This window comes from Lissotriton vulgaris, chromosome 4_1 (genome assembly GCF_964263255.1).
Source record: "Lissotriton vulgaris chromosome 4_1, aLisVul1.2, whole genome shotgun sequence".
NCBI classification, from domain to species: Eukaryota; Metazoa; Chordata; class Amphibia; order Caudata; family Salamandridae; genus Lissotriton; species Lissotriton vulgaris.
The window spans coordinates 2068400223-2068420991 of NC_141691.1; positions in this window are offsets into that span (position 1 = coordinate 2068400223).

Here is a 20769-nt window from a genome sequence, read left to right on the forward strand (position 1 = left end):
GTGAGGAAGGGTAGACAACATCCCTCTCTCACCAGGAATAAAATCCAGGACCAAGAGATCCTCCACAGCCTTGCAAAGTAAGTTATACCCCACAGGAAGCCTACTCACACCCACCAGCAATCTTTTCATGAAGGAGTTCCCGCCATAACACCATGTTGTTCCAAGGGAATAGGGAATGGGTTAAGACGTGTGATAAAGGTTCAGGGGGATCTTGGAGGGTGACACTCCCCTCTGCCAGGGACCACTGAGCATGCTCACTGTGAGAAGTTGGCCTGGTATATGCTGTCCACTAATTAAAAATTGGGCACCTTGTACCAGTCTAAACAACCCTTATTAATGATTAGGTTAAAGACAACCTTTATAAAAAGCTATTCTAGTGGTAGCTATGGAGAGCAGCCTTCAGGCTAAGTCTCAAATGAATGTAAAGCAGCTTGTTTTACAAGATCAGAACCTCCTGAATGACCAAATGAAAGGAGAACCACACAATTGTTAAATAAAATATATTTATTTTTTACTAAAAACTCTCTACTAACCTCTTTATGAGATTAGAGCACAAGGCACACAATACTGAATCAATAGGACGACAGTATATAGCGCAATTCACAGCAGGCTACAGGGGGAGACCTAACCATATATATTAAAAAAATGGTCTAACAACAATGACTTCACTAGATACAGTGCCTAGAGCACGTAGAATTTCTGGGACCCCAAGGAACCACCCAAAGGAGTGACACTGGGAGCCCACGGAGAATGGGTGCAGTGTGGGATCACAGACGCACGCTCAGTACTACTCTATAGGAAAGTCATAGGTTGGAAAATAACAGTTTAAGGACACTTCGGAGAGGACTTCAAGCAAACCCTTTGGATCATAGAAGGTTCTAAGGCCAGCACCCTTGTGATTACCGAGGTACCCGTTTTACACATCCCAGAAGAGCCGGGGGCATAGGGGACAAGTGGTGTCGGAAACCCTAGTTGTTTTCAATGGCGTGATGCTCAGAAGTGCTGCTGCCGGGAAGATGAAAAGCATCCGGTGGAATCCAAGTCTCGATCCGAGGTGAGAAGAACCTGAAAGCAGAGGGGACAGAGTCTGGGTCACTTCAGCATGACCAGGGGCTCGGTAGACGAATACCCACCGATGTCGGGTGAGAAGATAGGATGCTTGACTCGGCAGCCACGGGGACCAGGAGACGTCGATGACAACCAAAGTCCAGAGGTGAGTTGTCACATGAAGGATGTCGAGTGCTGGGGGGTCAGTGTTTGGATTGAATACCAACAAGCCTTGGCAACAGCAACCCACGTGGGCAGAGGAAACAAGTTACGGTGAGGACCAGCAGGGTCCTGGGGACTCACCAAGCAATGGAGAGTCAGGGCATGTTTGGAGCAACCAGGGAATTCCTAGGAAATTTAAGGTTACCTCCACAGGGACCCCAGGGATCGCGAAGGGACCTCGAGCTGAATCACGAAATACCAGTCCGCGGAACACTCGTGTAGTGTAGGCCGGAAATCTTCGGCGGAAATACTGCTCAGGGTCAGGACTACACATAGCCCAAAGCACAGCCTCAGGGATCGCCAAAAAGCATATGCAGCTGCTGCAAAAGAACATGGTGCACAGGGGTTCGGGTTGCACGGTCCCCACGAGGGATACTGGTCTCAGAATTGCTGAGAAGTCAGATCAACCTCAGTGACGCTCGGGAACCCACTTACTGTGTTGTAGAAATCTTCGGAGTCCTTAGGAGCTCTGGAGATTCAAACCGGTCAGATGCGTTAAGGTACCTGCTGCTACAAGGGAGTAACTCCTTTACTCCAAGGGAGATTCTTCTGTCATCCAGCGAAGTGTAGACCGTCTAGGTACATGGTTTCTGCTTTCAGAGTTTAGTCAAGGTAAAATCTAAAGTCCTGTAGTCAGGGTTCCTACTTTATATCCAAGGAAGGGGTTGAACAAACTCTGGGGACCCAGCTATGGGAGGGTCAGGACAGAGGGGTGGCTACACCCATGTCCTTAGTCCAGTTTCATGCAAGAGCAAAAAAAACATGGACGTTCTAATAACTCCTAACACCACTGTCAATATTTATTTCTTTATAAAGTTTTACATAGCGCAAACCAGATCCCGAAGGATATCAGGTTTGGAAGAGATGACAAAAATTAAATGTACACATCAATTGTGAAAATACAATAAATAGTGAACAGTGGTACACATATAGAGTATAATATTGTGCAGAAGAAACGGTCCGTGACTTAGTAGTGCCATGGAGATAGAAACCAAGAACAACCGCCTTAGGAGTGCCTCCACCCCTTATGGTAAGAATTTGCTCATTAGGAATCTTTTGGCTTCCAGTTTGAAAGCAGTCGTCGAAGAGAGTATGCGCACATCCAGAGGAAGAAAACTCCATATTTTTAGGGGCAGCACCAGAGAAGGCTCGGTGACAAGTTCTCTTTTTTGCTAAGGATGATTGGCTTCAGGAGGGGAGTAGAGGCGTTTCTTGATGCCCTCTCCCTGTAAGATAGTTCATGTTTTTGCGCCAGATACATGGGAGTATCACAGTGAAGGGCTTTGTGCGCCAGGATTGCAATATTTAGGATTTGCAATATATGTTGGAACTCTCACAGCAGTGTCATGAGCCCGTTATAGGGCGAGATGCTCACTCTTAACAAGACCCAATTAACATAACAAAACTGCAGAGCACCATCTGCTTTCCTTCAGACCTGCCTGCCCGCTCAACGACGATACTCTGGCTGAGAATGGCAGTGGCACTTGTGACTCTTAAAACAGTTGATCCATAACAGGACTTTATATAAAAGGCGGTATTATTTATTTTTATACTACTTTTCTGCCTTTGGTCAATTATCAGTCACAGTTCATTAAGGCAGCTCTAGTAGACACTTTAAAGTCCTTTCTTATTATGTGTGTAGTTTAAGTATGCACTGAAAAGAGGAAAACATATCAGTCATGTGTCGACCCTGTGGTTATAGGTGATGTACATGGACTAGAATGGTTTGAGCTGGTGTTTGAATGCACTGGCAGAGCTGGCTGCTTCAAATTAATTGAGAATGGGGCTACTGGAGGAGACTAGACAGGACCACGCTGGCTCTGGTGGGTGTTAATGGGGCTAGACTGGACAAGGCATGGCCACACCGGTCTTGGTAGATGCGATTGGGGCTGGACTGGTTTTGACCTGCCTTGGCTGGCTCGAATGGATGTCAACAGGGTGAGAGATGATTGAGCATGAGTAGACCTGCTGGATGAGTAAAGTTTTAAACACAATGGGTTGGGACAGCTGTTTCTGACACTGTTAATGGAGTTAGGATGGACTGGGTTAGTTCAGGCTAAATCCAATAGATTTTAGAGGGGTTAGAGTAGTCAGTATAGTGCTTGTCATTGCACATAAGGTGGTAATGCCTGATAATTAGCTATTCATATTTACTTTGTTACTTGATACTAGGGAGAAAGTGTCGCATTTTAGGTAGTAGCTAGTCACTTATAAGTACATAAAAATGATACACATAAGCAATATGAAAACTTGGCAGATATGCAGAAGCTGTGTACATAAAGCAGGTGAACCTGCCTGCATGATGACTGGGACACAGGCTACTACAGCATCAGCAGCAGGTCACTGACCAGAGGGGTTACAGTATCAGCACCAGAGCAGTGACCACAGGAGCTACAGGATCAGCACCAGGGCACTGACTGGAGGGGCTACAGGATCAGCAAGCAGCAGGGCACTGAGGAGCTTTAGGATCAGGCACAGAGGAGCTACAGGATGATCAACAGCAGAGCACAGAGGTACTACGGGATCAGCAGCAGAGCACTAACCTTAAGATTTTCAGCAGAAACGAACAGAAGATCTGACTAAAGACAAGTACGTTCTTTGTCTGAACTTTTTGCTCAGCATTTCGAGCCAAGAGTAGAAAGCAATGGAGATAGAAAACAGACTGAACACGAAGCTGACACGTCACACATTCCCCCATTTCAAGATGGCCACAGCACAGGCCTCCATGGGTCAGATGCAGCCATTGAAAGCTTCTCAAGGCGCCATCTTGGAACGGGACAGGTCACACTTAGAGTGTGCTGAGCCCTGTAGATAAACAAACACAGCACTGCGCCTGTATCTGTGCTGCCTGCTCAGTGCTCACCTTGCATATCCAGCAGCACCGCCTCCCTAAGGCCCCTGCTTAATTTTTCCATGGGCATTGTAAAATTGTGATTTATCCCAAGGTCCTGGCAATGACCACCACTGACGCTGTGTAGGGGTAACAGCTTGCTAATTTATTAATTACTTAATTAACTCCGGGAGCGCCGGACGTAGCTTTCATCCGTCTCGGAGTCCGCGCGCCAATGCATAAAACATGGCCGCTGCTGGGCTTCCGGTGATGTCATCGCGTGCCGTGCATGGCAAAACTAGACCGCTACACCACATCTCCCACCCTTTGCACAACACAACATATGTAACCATAACAGTCTTACTTGTATCCTATGTCATATTCTTCGAACCTTCTGGGGAGATTGATCTTCCTGCCCCTCCACATCTGTGTACTGCGATTCCCCATGCGGGGAGATTGTTCACTCAGTTCAGTGTCCTGTGGTTCACCCACATCCATGTCTACTCCCTCGATATCCTCTTCTTGCACCGCTCTCTTCGGATCGTGGGAAGCTTGTTCGCTTTGCTCCTCTATGGCGCCTTGATCTCTCTCTAAATTTGCAGCTCCTCCACTTCTGGCTCTCCCCAAGTGACTCCTCCTTCTCCAGCGTGACCTTCCCATTTTCCTTCCTAGTGTACCAATTCTCAATGCGATTGCACTTCGCCATCCGGTCTTGAGACCATATCTTCTCATCGCTGAGAAGAGCTGATCTGGTGTATGGTTCCACGACTTGTAGAGGGGGGGGGGTGAATTTGCTGTCTCCCTTCTTCTTCATCGTGGGCTGTCTTACTCTCACCCACTCCCCTCTCTCCAAAGTGATTTCCTTGGCGTTGCGTCTCCTGTTGTATTGTTCCGTATATACTGCCTGGGCTTTCTCCAAATTCTTCCGAACTACGGCAGGTGACCAATGGCTTTGTATAGTGAGGTGTTTCCAGGCAACATTGTCTTTCGTGAATGGCTCACGCCCTCTCAGGATCCTGAACGGGCTATAACCTGTGGTGGTGGTGGGCGTTATGCGGTATGCCCACATCAGTCTCTTGAGCTCCTTTTCCCAGTCCTTGCCCTGACTGATCGCTGCTTGGACCGACCCCATGATTACCCTATTGAATCTCTCGGCGAGGCCATTTCCTGCTGGGTGATATACTGGTGTGTGTCTTACGGCTATGCCGTTCCTCTCCATGAAGGCGTCCCATTTGGCAGAGACCAACTGTGGTCCATTGTCACTCAGTAACCCTTTGGGGATTCCTTCCCTTATGAAGGTGTCTGTTAGGAAGGTCAGTATGGTCTCTGTTTCAGTGTTAACCGTCACATCCACTTCTGGCCACTTCGAGTACCTGTCTATGAGTACAGTGATGTACTTAGCCGTGCCCTGTCCATCCAGGATGGGCCCTAGAATGTCTATGGATATTTTCTCCCACGGGTTCTCTGGACAGTCATACTTCCCTAAGGGAGGCCGTAATACTCTTTGGGTCTTATCCGCATTGCTGCATTGTTTACATGCGCGGACGTGTTTCTCAATCTGTAGGTCCATCCCTGGCCACCAATAGTCTTCCTTCATTCTCCATTTGGTTTTTACAATGCCAAGGTGACCTTCGTGCCCTATGGTCAACAGGTGCTCTGTCAGGGATTGGGGGGGCCACTTTGGTGCCCCTTAACAGGAAACATGGGTTGTCTCCGATAGAGAGTTCCTCTCGGACTTCCCAGTATTGTCTTATGTCCTTGTCCATGAGCCTCTTGTCCGGCCATCCTGTGGTCACGTACGACTTCACGGCATTGAGTGTCATGTCTTTGGCATACTCAACCTCCCATTCTTGGGCACTTATGGCCTTCTCCGGATCTCCTGTCATGGCTATGGCATACTCCTCCCATTCGCTGATGGTTTGGTCCTCCGCCCTTTCTTTGGACGCCGCCCTACTTAGAAAATCCGCTATCTTGTTCTTGTGGCCGGGTAAGTACTCTACCTCGTACACATAGTCTAGCAGTCTCAACGTCATTCTCGCTATTCTGGGTGTTGCATAGTCGTGTCCACTCGATGTCAGCACCTTCACCAAGGGCTTGTGGTCGGTGCGTAGCAAAAACTTTCCACCCCACAGAAACTGTCGGAACCTCTCCATCGCCTATACAGCCGCCAGCATTTCCTTCTCAATAACGCTGAACTTTTGTTCATTGGGGGCCAACGCTCTGGACGCAAAACTTATCGTGGTACTTTCTCCTTCAGCTGTCATTTGCATCAGCACGGCGCCTAACCCTCGATCGCTAGCGTCCATAGTCAACATGGTCAGGGTGTCTTGATCAAACCCCTGTATGCGCACGGCTTCGCAGATGTTGCGTTTCATCTCTTCGAATTCCTTTTGTTCTGCTTCAGAACTTTTGAACGTCGTTTTATCCTTCAATATCTGTCGCATGTAATGAGTTTTTGAGGCAAAGTGGGTGACGAACTTACTATAGAACTCTGCCATCCTTAGGAAGGTTCTAATGTCCTCTTTGTTCTCTGGCGTGGGAGCATCTCTGGTCGCTGATACGTTCGAAGCCTTCAGTTCAGATTCCTCGGTCACTGATTTCATGCCCCAAATAGGAAACTGAATGTACTCCGAATTTGCACTTGTCCCATTGGGCGGTTAGCCCGTTACGTCTTAGAGTGTCTGGCACTGTCCTCACTTTCCTGTCGTGTTCTTCTCGTGTCGTCCCCGTTACCAAAATGTAATCTTGGAAGAACTGGATGCCTTCCATTTTGTGGAAGAGACGGTACATCAGTTTTTGAAAAACAGCGGCTGCTGAGGCCAATCCAAATGGCATCCTCAAGAATTTATAACAGCCGAATGGTGTGATAAAAGACGTGAGGTGGTTGCATGACTTATGTAATACCACTTGATGATAGGCCGATGTCAGGTCTATTGTGGTAAACCATCGGGCACCTTTAGTTCTAGCCAGCATTTCGTTGATCTTGGGGAGTGGGAACTTGTCCACAACAAGGTTTTTATTTAGTTCCCGAAGGTCCAGGCACAACCTCACCTTCCGATTCGGGTTCTGCGCAACCACCAAAGGCGCTAGCCATTCTGCGCTGTCAATCGCTTCAATTACTCTATTCTCCTCCAACCTCTACAGCTCCTCCTGCACGGCTGTCCTGCACCTGAACAGAATGTTGCATACTTTATGGCACGTAGGTTGTGCCCCTTCTTTCAAGCAGATTTTATGTGTGAACTTCGCCAATCGGCCTATAGTGTCTCTGAAAACAGTTGGGAATTTGTCTCTCCATCCCTGCGCTCCGGGTTTCTTCTCGTCCATTGTCATGAGGACTTGCGTGTGTCCTCCCGGGTTTAATTTGATACCCAAGGCTCCTTGGTCTCTCCAGCCCAACACGGATGGTCCTTTCTCTGCTACATATAGCTTCCCTTCCGTTGTTCTGCCTTTGAATGCAAACAACATTGGGCCATTGGAATGGATCCCCCCATGAACGTCACTGGGTGGATGTCCGATGGTACCAGGTGATGGCCCGTCCTGGTGGCAAATTCCTTCTCCCACATGCTTCTCTGAATGATCGTGTAGGGCGATCCTGAGTCGGCTACTATGGTCACTGGTATCCCTCCTATGACCATTTCGCACTTGGGCTTCTTGTCGGCGGTGCACTCTAAGTCCAGGACTTGCTCTCCTACTATCAAGACTTCCTCTCCTTCCTCAGTCTCCCCGTCTTCGATCTCCTTGTGTGATTCTGGTGCCACATATTTGACTTCATTTCTGGACGTTTTTACTTCTGCACACCTTCTCATAATGCCCAAAGATGCCACAATACGAGCATTTGGCTCCAAATGCCGGACAACTTTTGTCATTGGGCGCATATGCGTTGCTACCACATCTATAGCACATGTTCTTGTGCCAACCCCTCCGTTCCTGCGGTTTGCTTGGTTTAGGGGTGTACCTCTTCTGATTGCGTGCTCCTGACTGTCCTGTCAGTTGTTAGGCTTCCATCGTTCTCTTGTCCATCACTTTACACACTGCTGTCCCTTGGTTGCTATCTTGTTTAGCTGCTTCTGCAAACCTTTTGGACATCTCTGCTTTCTTTACCAACGCCACTACCTCTTTTAAGGGTGCATCGCCATTCACCCATAATTTTTCTTGTACGGATGTGTTGACCGTATGCATGATTATCTGGTCGCGGATTAGTTCCTCCTGGAGCACTCCGAACTTGCATGTGATGGCTAATTTCTTTAAAGCTGCTACATATTCTTCCACCGACTCCCCTTTCGTCTGTTTTCTTTGAAAGAAATTGAACCGATCTATGGCTGTGCATACAACTGCTGAAACACATCTGTGTCTGTGGCTGGCCTTTCCTGCTTGACTAGGTGAAGATATTGTCGTTGCCCTGCTGGGCCTAAGTTGTGAAGCAGTATTTTCTTGTGGCGTGCGCTTGAGAATGCCTCTCCTCCTTCCTCCTATAGTGCAGAGAGGTAGTTCAGGAAGTAAGGCTTCCAGTCTTCCCAAGGCATGTCTGGCGCGCCTACTTTGGGCAAGAACGGCACCGGGTTTGTCAGGGAAAACGTTTGCGTGCACATGTTGGCGATGGCACGTGGCTCAGGGCTGTCGGCTCTATCTGGAGGTGTGGCTCTGCGGCGTGCGTTACCCAACTCCGCACCGTCCTCCTGGGACTGATTCTCCGCCCCTCCTTGGTCCTTGCCCCTGTGCGCCAATTTACTTGGCCTTCATGGCGTCCTCTGCTTCCTGCGTCCCTAGTGCAGCCAGTTGCACAGTGATTGCTAATTAACAGATTTAACGAATGAGATTTTGTGTCAGGTTGTGCCAAAAAAGTCACACAACCTGATGCAAAATCTGGGCCCCAATTTCTACATTTATTTTTTTAAATCCCTACCTCAGAAAAATTGACACAAGTCGAAACTTGGCAATTAAACTGTTCTGTATCATAGATTGCAAAGTCTATATTTAAAAAATATGTTATGGGGTTAAGGCAGCTGCTGCAGAGAGCTTTATGTGCCCCATAAATCTCAAGAAATAATATTAATGGTTAGATAATTTTAGAGGTTAACACATTTGCTTGAGAGATCTGTGCTTTGTCCAGTCAGAGTTTTGAATCAAATTTAATGTGTCTCCTCAAAGCACATCATATTACATGCAGGTGGCAGATTTTTAATTTTTGTAGATAGGTAAGTGGGCAGCTGCTTTTGACATTCCGATACTTTTGTTATTTGCAGTTTATACATTGTAATCCTTCAAATATAGCACAACAAGCTATGAAGGGCATGCAACTCCTTCACTTTGGAACCCTCACTGTCCTATGTAAAACATCATGTACATGAACAATAAATCATATAAGTGTGTAACTCAATGTTGAATGTGTGTGTGTGTGTGATGTAAAACGCTCTGACACCCTTCATTGGCTATAAAGAAATAAAACAAAGTAGTGGTATTTAAATTGTTATTTGTGTAAATACTGGAACAGGCCAGCACATCGGACATTCTTACTGTGCATGCATATCTCATATCCAGGGACTGATCAAAATTAAAATCATGCCTCTCAAGTACCTGTGAAGTGACAACAAGCAATGGCCTTTGTTTCCCCTCCATTGCATCTGCATCTAGGTGTGAGTCTCCAGAAAGCTCCCAGGCAGGATGATTAAAAGGAGGTATGATGATCCTGTAACTTCGAACTTAGTTTAGGGCCCAGATCGAATTTAAAATAAGAAAGCCTCCTGCTGCCGCCTGCACACTGCTGCTTGTAGGAGAGTAGGGTCTGCTATCCTATGGTCACCCCAAATTTTTGCTTCACTGGTTTATGACTTAATGTGGCTTTGGGCCTGCTAATCAGACCCACAGCCTGCTGTTCTGTCTCTAAATTAATGCCAATGCACTCTAGGTGCATTACGAATTGGATCTGGTTCACCTTATAGGCCCCTGTAACAGTGTACCCCAGGTACCCAGGGCATAGGTATATCCAAGGCCTACCAGGGGCTGCAGCATGTATTATGCCACCCCTGGCCTGGCCTCCATATTTGACACAACTGGCTGATCAATCAGCTGGGGTAATTTGATATAATCACCTCTTACTTAGATATAGTATACCTATATCTAACCTAACTGGACACATGTTAACCTATAAGCCACTCCTATGGAAGGCCTCGACAATCCTGGAGGCAGTGCTTGGTTTCATGTGAGATGGTGCTCTGGCACGAGCTGAGCCCGCCTGCAGCTGTGAGGAACAACTCCCTTAGCTGTTCCGGGATATTGCCATACCATATACTCTTAAGTGCATTATAATCCTCGCGGTTACTTGCTAACTTTGGTTTGGCTTTATCAAAACATGTTGAGTAAGGTGTCATATGAATTGGGCTACTACCCCCTCACCAGTTCTGGCGACGGGGGTAGCATTCCACCCTTCTAGAGGAACACGACATGTACATAACCTGAACCCCGGTTAAAGTTAAACTCGAGCCTCAGCATCACAAAATGGATGCTGCCACCACAGACACAAGTCTGACCTCCTGCTGCTGGGAGTCCTTCCAGCGAGGGAGGCTTGGACAAGGGGTTTCCTGCCTTTGGAGATGCGAGCACCACCCAAGACCGGATTTTGTGTATTGGGTAGGACAGGGCTGAATAGAATGAGACATGCCTGGGGCACACAAGGTGTCCCCGTGCATAAGCCAGTACAAACCGGTGCTGGGGCTTTCCAGCCCCAGTCCTGGTCCAGAGGAGGGACCTAGCAGGTGATCCGGCCCCCAGATTTGGAATAAGAGTAGGAGCTGTGTCCCAAGACTTCAGATCATCCTGAACTCGACTTGAAACTAAGAAGAAAACTGGACTTCGACATTCTGCTGCACAGAAGACTGAAAAGCATCTCCCTTGTGGCCAAGGAGTGACCACCCTGTGAATACAGGCACCATCCAGGAACTCAACGTCTGCTTTGCCGCCGCCTCCCATCGGAGCCCGAGCCCAGAGCCTGACAAGACCCAGACTCCCAGACATCTCAAAGCCCGATCCACAGTCCCTGAAAAGAAGAGACCCGTGGAGGCACCGAGAGACGTGGGACCGGCCATCTTGAAAGACTCACGAGAAGCTGACTGCGCAGCACCCGAGGCACCCTCGATGCTGTGCTTTGGAGTTTGAGAAGCCCCACCACCGAGCAGCATCTGCACCAAAGATCAGCCTCCCAGCATCTCCACGATCTGTGTGGGGCCCTTTTGCATTTTGCCACTCGACGCGCCATCCCGGTTACTGGCCCGTTGGCTAGTGGCCATCTTGGCGACGAAATCCGAAATCAACACCACTGGTCTAGTTGCTCCAGACTGGCCCTCACTCCTCTAAAAAGGAGCATCCCCTCTGACCTTGCTGGTCCAAGTGAAAAGCTTGCATCGTTTCCTGCTCGGCTTGCATTAGCCAAGGCCTGTTTGCTCCGATCAAGAAGCCGACACTGCCATCAGCTAGAGCCTTTGTGGGACAGCTCGTGAACGACGCCTGGTCGTCCTCGACCTCTTCGTGTCCACGTGGCTGCAGAGACAATCTTCACCTCTTCGCCTGTTTGCACCGACATCGCCTAGTTCCATCCTGGTTCCATGGTAGTCACTGGCTAGTGACTTTGAACATTGTCCCCTCTGCTTTCAGGTCTTCACCTCTTCAGATCCACCCTTGGATCCACCGGAACTCTCCTCGACGACCCGCCTGCAGCATCTTCATCTACAGGCTGCATAGACCAGCGCGACGAAACCAGACACATTTTGAGACATATGCACCCGCTTCCTGTGGATGAGGTAACCCTGGCACTCTGGTGCTCCTGTGTAGCAATACACCTCTAGTGTCTATGTTCCAAGTTGCTTGGTTCTAGGTCATCCAGAAGGTTACCTTTTCAGTAACTTTGTAACTTTTACGCACCATTGACTTTGCATTGGTGCATGCGTGTGCTTAAAGCGCTGCACCCGAGTCCCGCGGGCCTTTCCCGACTTAGCCACTGCAAGTCCCGAACAGCTCCAGCGATTCCCCAGGCCCTAGGCCTACTTCCTTTTCGATTGTTGGTACTTTTACCACTATTTTAGCATATGGTTTAGGTGGCCTCTAGGGCTCATCCATATTGTGCAACTTTTGTATATTTAAACTGTGTTTTGTTTTATCGCATTTGCTTCTGTGCTCATAAAGAGTATAGGGGATACTTGTAGTAAATAAATATATATATATATATATATTTTCAATATATATCTGTGTGGTGTCCTTTCATTTGGTATTCAAGGGGATTGTGTATGGTAAAACAGCTTGCTTCACATGCCTTTACAGAGTGTAGCCTAAGACTGCTTTGTCAACGCTACTAGGATAGCTGGTCTATAAGGTTGACTTACAACCAATCATCATAAGGGTTGCTTGGCATGGTACAAGGTGATCACTAGAACTAGTGAGCATCATATACCAGGCCAACTTCCCACATTGGCGAGCAGCGGTTGGGATTTGAGCTTGCTGTTGTTTTACCATTACAATCTTTGAAAATATCATTTGAAAGATCATACAGGTACCTGCTAGGTACATATAAAACAAGACTAGTATACTTAAGTTCTACTGAACTTAGTTGTTGTAGAGGATAGGGAGTAACACACCCTGACTACAACTACTAGATAGGTTTAGTAGGTAAACACCAGTGTAAGTAGATTACAACATATCCACCCACACTAGCGCAATGTCTGGAGCAGAGGGGTCCACTAGACCTGCCCCTGTTGAGAGTGACCCTCCAAAGGCACCATCCAAATTTGCTATGTTAAACTTTAAAGAACTGAGGCAGCTCTGTACCTTAAGAGGTCTCAAGACGGGTCCAACCCCCTACCACAGACCACCTCAGAGAGCTTTTAGACCAGTCTGAAGCTCTAAAGACCTCTAAAGCAGACCCCACAGGGAATGTGGAAGGAGGCTCTCCCACTGAAGATGATAATACTGACACCCCTGTCCCTGTTGTCCAGATAGATGAGGAAGAGCAAGTCACTGGAGATACTCAGCCTGAGGAGGAGGAGGAAGAAGAGGAGACAGAAGGGGAGAGCAGTGGTTCTGATGATGGTAGAAATAGTCAGGTGCCAGCCAGAGGGCTAAGCCAGGCTAACTTAAGTCTATTTGGGACTGAGTCAGGGTTAAACCCATTCAGACCCCCAAGTGGACTTAACCAGGAGCAAAGGAGGAGGAGGAATCACTCAGGTGTATCCAACCCCTCCCAAGCTTTTAGAGGTTCTCATGGTCACTCCAGAAGGAGAATGACATCCCCTCAGAGGAGGGAACATGAGGCCAACATGAGAGGCTGAGCTTAGGATCCAGAAGCGAGAATTAGAAGTTGCCCTGGCCCAAGAGAAATTTGCTAGAGCAAGACAGCCTAGAGAGGGTGGATTAGGATCCACTGGTGGCAGCACTATCCCTAAGGATAAAGACAGGTCCCAGAACCAGGGTGGTGACCAGAAGAAAACAGACCAGAAGGGTGGGGAGCAGAAAGCTAAAGACCAGAAGTCTTCAACAGGGCCCCAAACTAATACTGAGGGTGGGTCCCAAACTTCCAAGAAGAAGAAGAAAGAAGGTCAAAGAAAACCCTTTTGCAGTACATGTGAAAACACCTCTCACTGGACAAGTGAGTGTAAAAAGGGTGGAGCCCCCAACACTGCAGCCCCTAAGGCACCTGCACCCACTAGTACAGTCAGCAGTGTTGGTCCACAAACTAAGGGGGTAGTGGGTATCACCTTGGGAACTGAGGGAGAGTCTGGCCTAGTCAGAACCTCTACGCAGGCTGTTCTGATTTGTGATGGGGACATGGATTTCCCCCCTACTATAAGCCGCAGTAATCTGGGCAAGTACAGACAGACACCTTTGATTAATGAAAAGTGGCTCAAGCATACAGGGACACATGTGCCAGTGTCACTATGGTGACACCTAGCTTTGTGGACCCTAGACAATACATACCAGGTGATAATTACCTGGTGACCAATGTCAGCAATGTCACTACTACACATAGTGTGGCAATTTTTAATTTCTCCTGGGGAGGGGTAACTGGCCTAAAAAGAGTTGTGGTTAGTGCAGATCTCACAGTTGAATGTTTGTTGGGCAATGACCTGGAGAGCTCTCTATGGTCAGAAGTTGAGTACAGGACTCATGCAGATGTTAGGGATATCATCACATGTCCTTGCTGTGACCACGTCACAGGCCAAAAAGTGCTTCTCTGAACCTCAGGTCTTGGATCCTGGAACAATGGACCAAGCACCTACCAATAACAAGAACAGGAGGGTAAAGGCTGTGCCTTCCCACCTGCCTACAAGTGAGGATCAGCCTTCCCAGGAAGATGATCTTAAGACCCCTGAAGGAACTGTCCCTGAAGAACTTGAACCTGATCAGGTTGAGTTTCTGGGGACAGGGGGACCTTCTAGGGCAGACTTGGGGCAGGCTCAGTTAACCTGGCCTTCCCTTGAACCCCTCAGACAGCAGGCTGCTGCTGAGGCTGCTGGGAATGCTCAAGGTACCCATAAAGTGTATTGGGATGATGGCTCCTTTATTCAGAGGGTAGAGACCCCAAGCCTGGTGCAACCAGGAGGTTGGTTATACCTCTGCAATTTCGGGGCTTCCTTCTTACCTTGGCCCATGATATTCCTTTAGCAGGACACCTAGGCCAGAACAAGACTTGGGACAGGCTTGTCCCTCACTTTTTACTGGCCTCACATGTCTGAAGATACCAAGGAGTTTTGTCGCTCCTGTGTAACCTGCCAAGACAGTGGCAAAGCAGGTGGTACAACAAAGGCCCCCCTGATACCACTACCTGTGGTGGGGGTGCCCTTTGAAAGAGTGGGGATTGATATTGTAGGTCCAATGGATCCCCCTACAGCATCTGGGCACAGATTCATACTGGTGGTGGTGGACCGTGCCACCAGGTACCCAGAGGCAATTTCCCTTAGGACCACAACAGCTCCTGTTGTGGCCAGGGCCTTACTTGGAGTTTTCTCCAGAGTGGGGTTTCCTAAGGAGGTAGTATCTGATAGAGGTGCAAACTTTATGTCAGGATACTTAACAGCTATGTGGAAGGAATGTGGTGTCAACTACAAGTTCACCACTCCTTATCAACCACAATACAATGGGTTTGTTGAAAGGTTCAACAAAACCCTAAAGGGTATGATCAAAGGATTACCTGGAAAGCTCAGGTGAAGATGGGACATCCTTCTACCCTGCCTTCTGTTTGCTTACAGAGAGGTCCCACAAAAGGGGGTTGGCTTCAGCCCCTTTGAATTGTTGTTTGGGCACACTGTAAGAGGACCCCTATGTTTAGTGCGGGAAGGATGGGAGTTACCTCTCAGAAAGCCCAAGCAATACATAGTGGACTATGTACTTGGTCTCCGCTCCAGGATGGTTGAGTATATGGAGAAGGCATCCAAAAACCTTGAGGCCAGCCAAGAATTACAAAAAGCTTGGCATGACCAAAAGGCTGTCTTGACTGAGTACCAGCCTAGACAGAAAGTATGGGTGTTGGAGCCAGTGGCCCCAGCAGCACTCCAGGACAAATGGTCTGGACCCCATACCATTGTTGAAAAGAAGGGAGAGGTTACCTACTTGGTGGACCTAGGAACTCCCAGGAGCCCCCACAAAGTGCTCCATGTCAACAGATTGAAGGCATATGTTGACAGGGCAGACATGGGCTTGCTCATGGCTACAGATGAGGGGCAGGAGGAAGAGAGTGACCCTCTCCCAGACCTTTTAACTCAGAACCCTGAAGATGGCTCAGTTGATGGTGTGGCCTTAGATGGCAGCCTCACTGAACATCAGCAAAATGACTGCAGACAAGTTTTACGGTCATACAGACATATGTTCTCCTTCACACCCAGTCAGACTAACTGGTGTACCCATGTGGTGGACACTGGTGACAGTCTTCCTGTGAAAAACAAGATTTACAGGCAACCTGACCATGTCAGGGACTGTATAAAGACTGAGGTGCAAAAGATGCTGGAATTAGGTGTTATTGAGCCTTCAGAGAGCCCCTGGGCTAGCCCAGTGGTTCTGGTCCCCAAACCTCACAACAAACATGGAAATAGAGAGATGAGGTTCTGTGTGGATTACAGGGGACTCAATGCTGTCACCAGGACAGATGCACACCCTATTCCAAGGGCAGATGAGCTCATCGACAAGTTGGCTTCTGCCAAATATTTGAGCACATTTGATCTGATAGCTGGCTATTGGCAAATCAGGTTAGCTGAGGAATCCAAGGCCCAAACAGCATTTTCTACCCCAGGAGGACATTACCAATTTGTGGTGATGCCCTTTGGTTTGAAAAATGCACCTGCCACCTTCCAAAGGTTGGTGAATCAAGTCCTTGCTGGGTTGGATGACTTTTGCGCAGCTTATCTGGATGATATTGCTGTCTTCAGCTCCACCTGGGAGGATCACCTGGTCCACCTGAAGGAAGTGCTAGAGGCTCTGCAAAAGGCAGGCCTCACTATCAAGGCCACAAAGGGCCAGAAAGGGCAGATTAAGGTTGTGTACGTGGGCCACCTTGTATGTGGAGGCCAAGTTCAACCCCATAAAGGACTGGTCCCCTCCAACTACCCAGACTCAGGTCAGAGCTTTCTTGGGCCTGACTGGGTACTACAGGAAGTTTGTTAAGAACTATGGGTCCATTGTGACTCCTCTTAATGATCTGACATCCAAAAAGATGCCCAAAAAGGTTCAGTGGACAATAAATTGTCAAAAGGCATTTGATGACCTGAGGAAGGCCATGTGCTCTGCACCTATCCTGAAGAGTCCTGACTACTCAAGAGAGTTCATTGTCCAAACAGATGCTTCTGAGTTGGGAGTGGGAGCTGTGCTTTCACAACTTAATGTAGATGGTCAAGACCAGCCCATTGCTTTTATTAGCAGAAGGCTGACCCCCAGAGAGAAACGTTGGTCAGCCTTTGAGAGGAAGGCCTTTGCTGTGGTGTGGGCCCTGAAGAAGTTGAGACCATACTTGTTTGGCACTCACTTCAAGATTCAGACCGACCATAAGCCCCTCTTATGGCTTAATGAGATAAAGGGTGAAAACCCCAATCTGCTCAGGTGGTCCATTTCCCTACAGGGGATGGACTTTACAGTGGAGCACCGCCCAGGGACTGACCATAGTAATGCAGATGGTCTCTCCAGGTACTTCCACTTAGAACATGAAGACACAACTGGTCAAGGTTAGTTTAATGTCCCTGCGTTTGGGGGGGGGGGGGGTTGTGTAGGAGAGTAGGGTCTGATATCCTATGGTCCCCCCACATTTTTGCTTTTTGCTTCACTGGTTTATGACTTAATGTGGCTGTGGGCCTGCTAATCAGACCCACAGCCTGCTGTTCTCTCTCTAAATTAATGCCAATGCACTCTAGGTGCATTACAAATTGGATCTGGTTAACCTTATAGGCCCCTGTAACAGTGTACCCCAGGTACCCAGGGCATACATGTATCCAAGGCCTACCAGGGGCTGCAGCATGTATTATGCCACCCCTGGCCAGGCCTCCATATTTGACACAACTGGCTGATCAATCAGCTGGGGTAAGTTGGTATAATCACCTCTTACTTAGATATAGTATACCTATATCTAACCTAACTGGACACATGTTAACCTATAAGCCACTCCTATGGAAGGCCTCGACAATCCTGGAGGCAGAGTGCTTGGTTTCATGTGAGATGGTGCTCTGGCACGAGCTGAGCCCGTCTGCAGCTGTCGGGAACAACTCCCTTAGCTGTTCTGGGATATTGCCATACCATATACGCTTAAGTGCATTATAATCCTCGCGGTTACTTGCTAACTTTGGTTTGGCTTTATCAAAACATGCCGAGTAAGGTGTCATACGAATTGGGCTAGTACCCCCTTGCCAGTTCTGGCGACGGGGGTAGCATTCCACCCTTCTAGAGGAACACAACATGTACATAACCTGAACCCCGGTTAAAGTTAAACTCGAGCCTCAGCATCACAAAATGGATGCTGCCACCACAGACACAAGTCTGACCTCCTGCTGCTGGGAGTCCTTCCAGCGAGGGAGGCTTGGACAAAGGGTTTCCTGCCTTGGGAGGTGCGAGCACCACCCCAGACAGGATTTTGTGTATTGGGTAGGACAAGGCTGAATAGAGTGTGACATGCCTGGGGCACACAAGGTGTCCCCGTGCATAAGCCAGTCCAAAGTGGTGCTGGGGCTTTCCAGCCCCAGTCCTGGCACGGAGCTGGACAAAGGAAAGGGGGTGTACCCACCCCCCTTCCTGGTCCCACCCAGAGGAGGGACCTAGCAGGTGATCCGGCCCCCAGATTTGGAAGAAGAGTAGGAGCTGTGTCCCAAGACTTCAGATCATCCTGAACTCTACTTGAAACTAAGAAGAAAACTGGACTTCGACATTCTGCTGCACAGAAGACTGAAGAGCCTCTCCCTTGTGGCCAAGGAGTGACCACCCTGTGAATACAGGCACCATCCAGCAACTCGACGTCTGCTTTGCCGCCGCCTCCTGCCGGAGCCCAGAGCCCGACAAGACCCCGATTTCCAGACATCTCAGAGCCCGATCCACAGTCCCTGAAAAGAAGAGACCCGTGGAGGCACCAAGGGACGTGGGACCGGCCATCTTGAAAGACTCACGAGAAGCTGACTGCGCAGCACCCGAGGCACCCTAGATGCTGTGCTTTGGGGCTTGAAAAGCCCCACCACTGAGCAGCATCTGCACCGAAGATCAGCCACCCAGCATCTCCACGATCTGCGTGGGACCCTTTTGCATTTTGCCACTTGACGGGCTATCCCGGTTACTGGCCCGTTGGCTAGTGGCCATCTTGGCAACGAAATCCGAAATCAACACCACTGGTCTGGTTGCTCCAGACAGGCCCTCGCTCCTGTAAAAAGGAGTACCCCCTCTGACTTTGCTGGTCCGAGTAAGAAGCTTGGATCGTTTCCTGCATGGCTTGCATTAGCCAAGGCCTGTTTGCTCCGATCAAGAAGCCGACACCGCCATCAGCTAGAGCCTTCGTGGGACAGCTCGTGACTGACGCCTGGACGTCCTCAACCTCTTCGTGTCTACGTGGCGGCAGAGACAATCTTCACCTCTTCGCCTGTTTGCACCCGACATCGCCTGGTTCCATCCTGGTTCCACGGTAGTCACTGGCTAGTGACTTTGAACATTGTCCCCTCTGCTTTCAGGTCTTCACCTCTTCAGATCCACCCTTGGATCCACCGAAACTCTCCTTGACGACCCGCCTGCAGCGTCTTCATTTACAGGCTCCATAGACCAGCGCGACGAACCCCGACACACTTTGAGACATATGCACCTGCTTCCTGTGAGTGAGGTAACCCTGGCACTCCGGTGCTCCTGTGTAGCAATACACCCCTAGTGTCTATGTTCCAAGTTGCTAGGTTCTAGGTCATCCGGAAGGTTCCCTTTTCAGTAACTTTGTAACTTTTACGCACCATTGACTTTGCATTGGTGCATGTGTGTGCTTTAAGCGCTGCACCCGAGCCCCGCGGGCCTTTCCCGACTTAGTCACTGCCAGTCCCGAACAGCTCCAGCGATTCCCCAGGCCCTAGGCCTACTTCCTTTTCGATTGGTGGTACTTATACCACTATTTTAGTATATTGTTTAGGTGGCCCCTAGGGCTCATCCATATTGTGCAACTTTTGTATATTTAAACTGTGTTTTGTTTTATCGCATTTGCTTCTGTGCTCATAAAGAGTATAGGGGATACGTGTAGTAAATAAATATATATATATTTTCAATATATATCTGTGTGGTGTCTTTTCATTTGGTATTCAACGGGATTGTGTATGGTAAAACAGCTTGCTTCACATGCCTTTACAGAGTGTAGCCTAAGACTGCTTTGTCCACGCTACTAGGATAGCTGGTCTATAAGGTTGACTTACAACCAATCATCATAAGGGTTGCTTGGCATGGTACAAGGTGACCACTAGAACTAGTGAGCATCATATACCAGGCCAATTTCTCACACTGCTCATAAGGAAAGCAGACGCTACTGAATGTGTCTCTGTATCTAAACATTACACTGGAGCGAGGTCAGTATATTTCAATGGGGTATTAGTTCTTGGCAGGGTGGACAGTGTCCACAGGGTGAATATCATGAGTGGACATCGTCTTCCTGCACGTACCCCTCAACTTTTGACTTGACCTGACCTGATTTCAGATGAGCGGTTTTATGGTTTAAGGGTCAACATTTTAACTTATTTTGGGTACACGAGTAGCAAGTTTAATTAGAGGAGGCACTTTGTTTTTTTTAAATACAATTTATACATGTCGATACCAGTCCTTAAACCACATAGATAGAAATAAATTACTTAAGAGCATATTTCATTATATAGATAATAAACAAGCAGATAGATATTCAAATATAACCATACTTATCCAAGCAGATGCATAGAGAAACATAGCTAATCTCATTTCTTTTGCGACAGCTTTGAAAAGGATCCCAATTTTAATAAAGTGCAAGTGCTTCATACGGTTAAATACAGTGATATTATTCTAGAGGGACCCATTTTGCCCAGTCACAGGGAGACACGATAAAGAATAAGAGGGATAAAGTACATGATGCGAGCATAGATCCCCCTCCTTATCTAGGGCTAGGCGGTAAATCCCATTCCGCTTGCGGAATTTGGGTAATTTTGCGTTCCGCGGAGAACTAGGAATAGCCT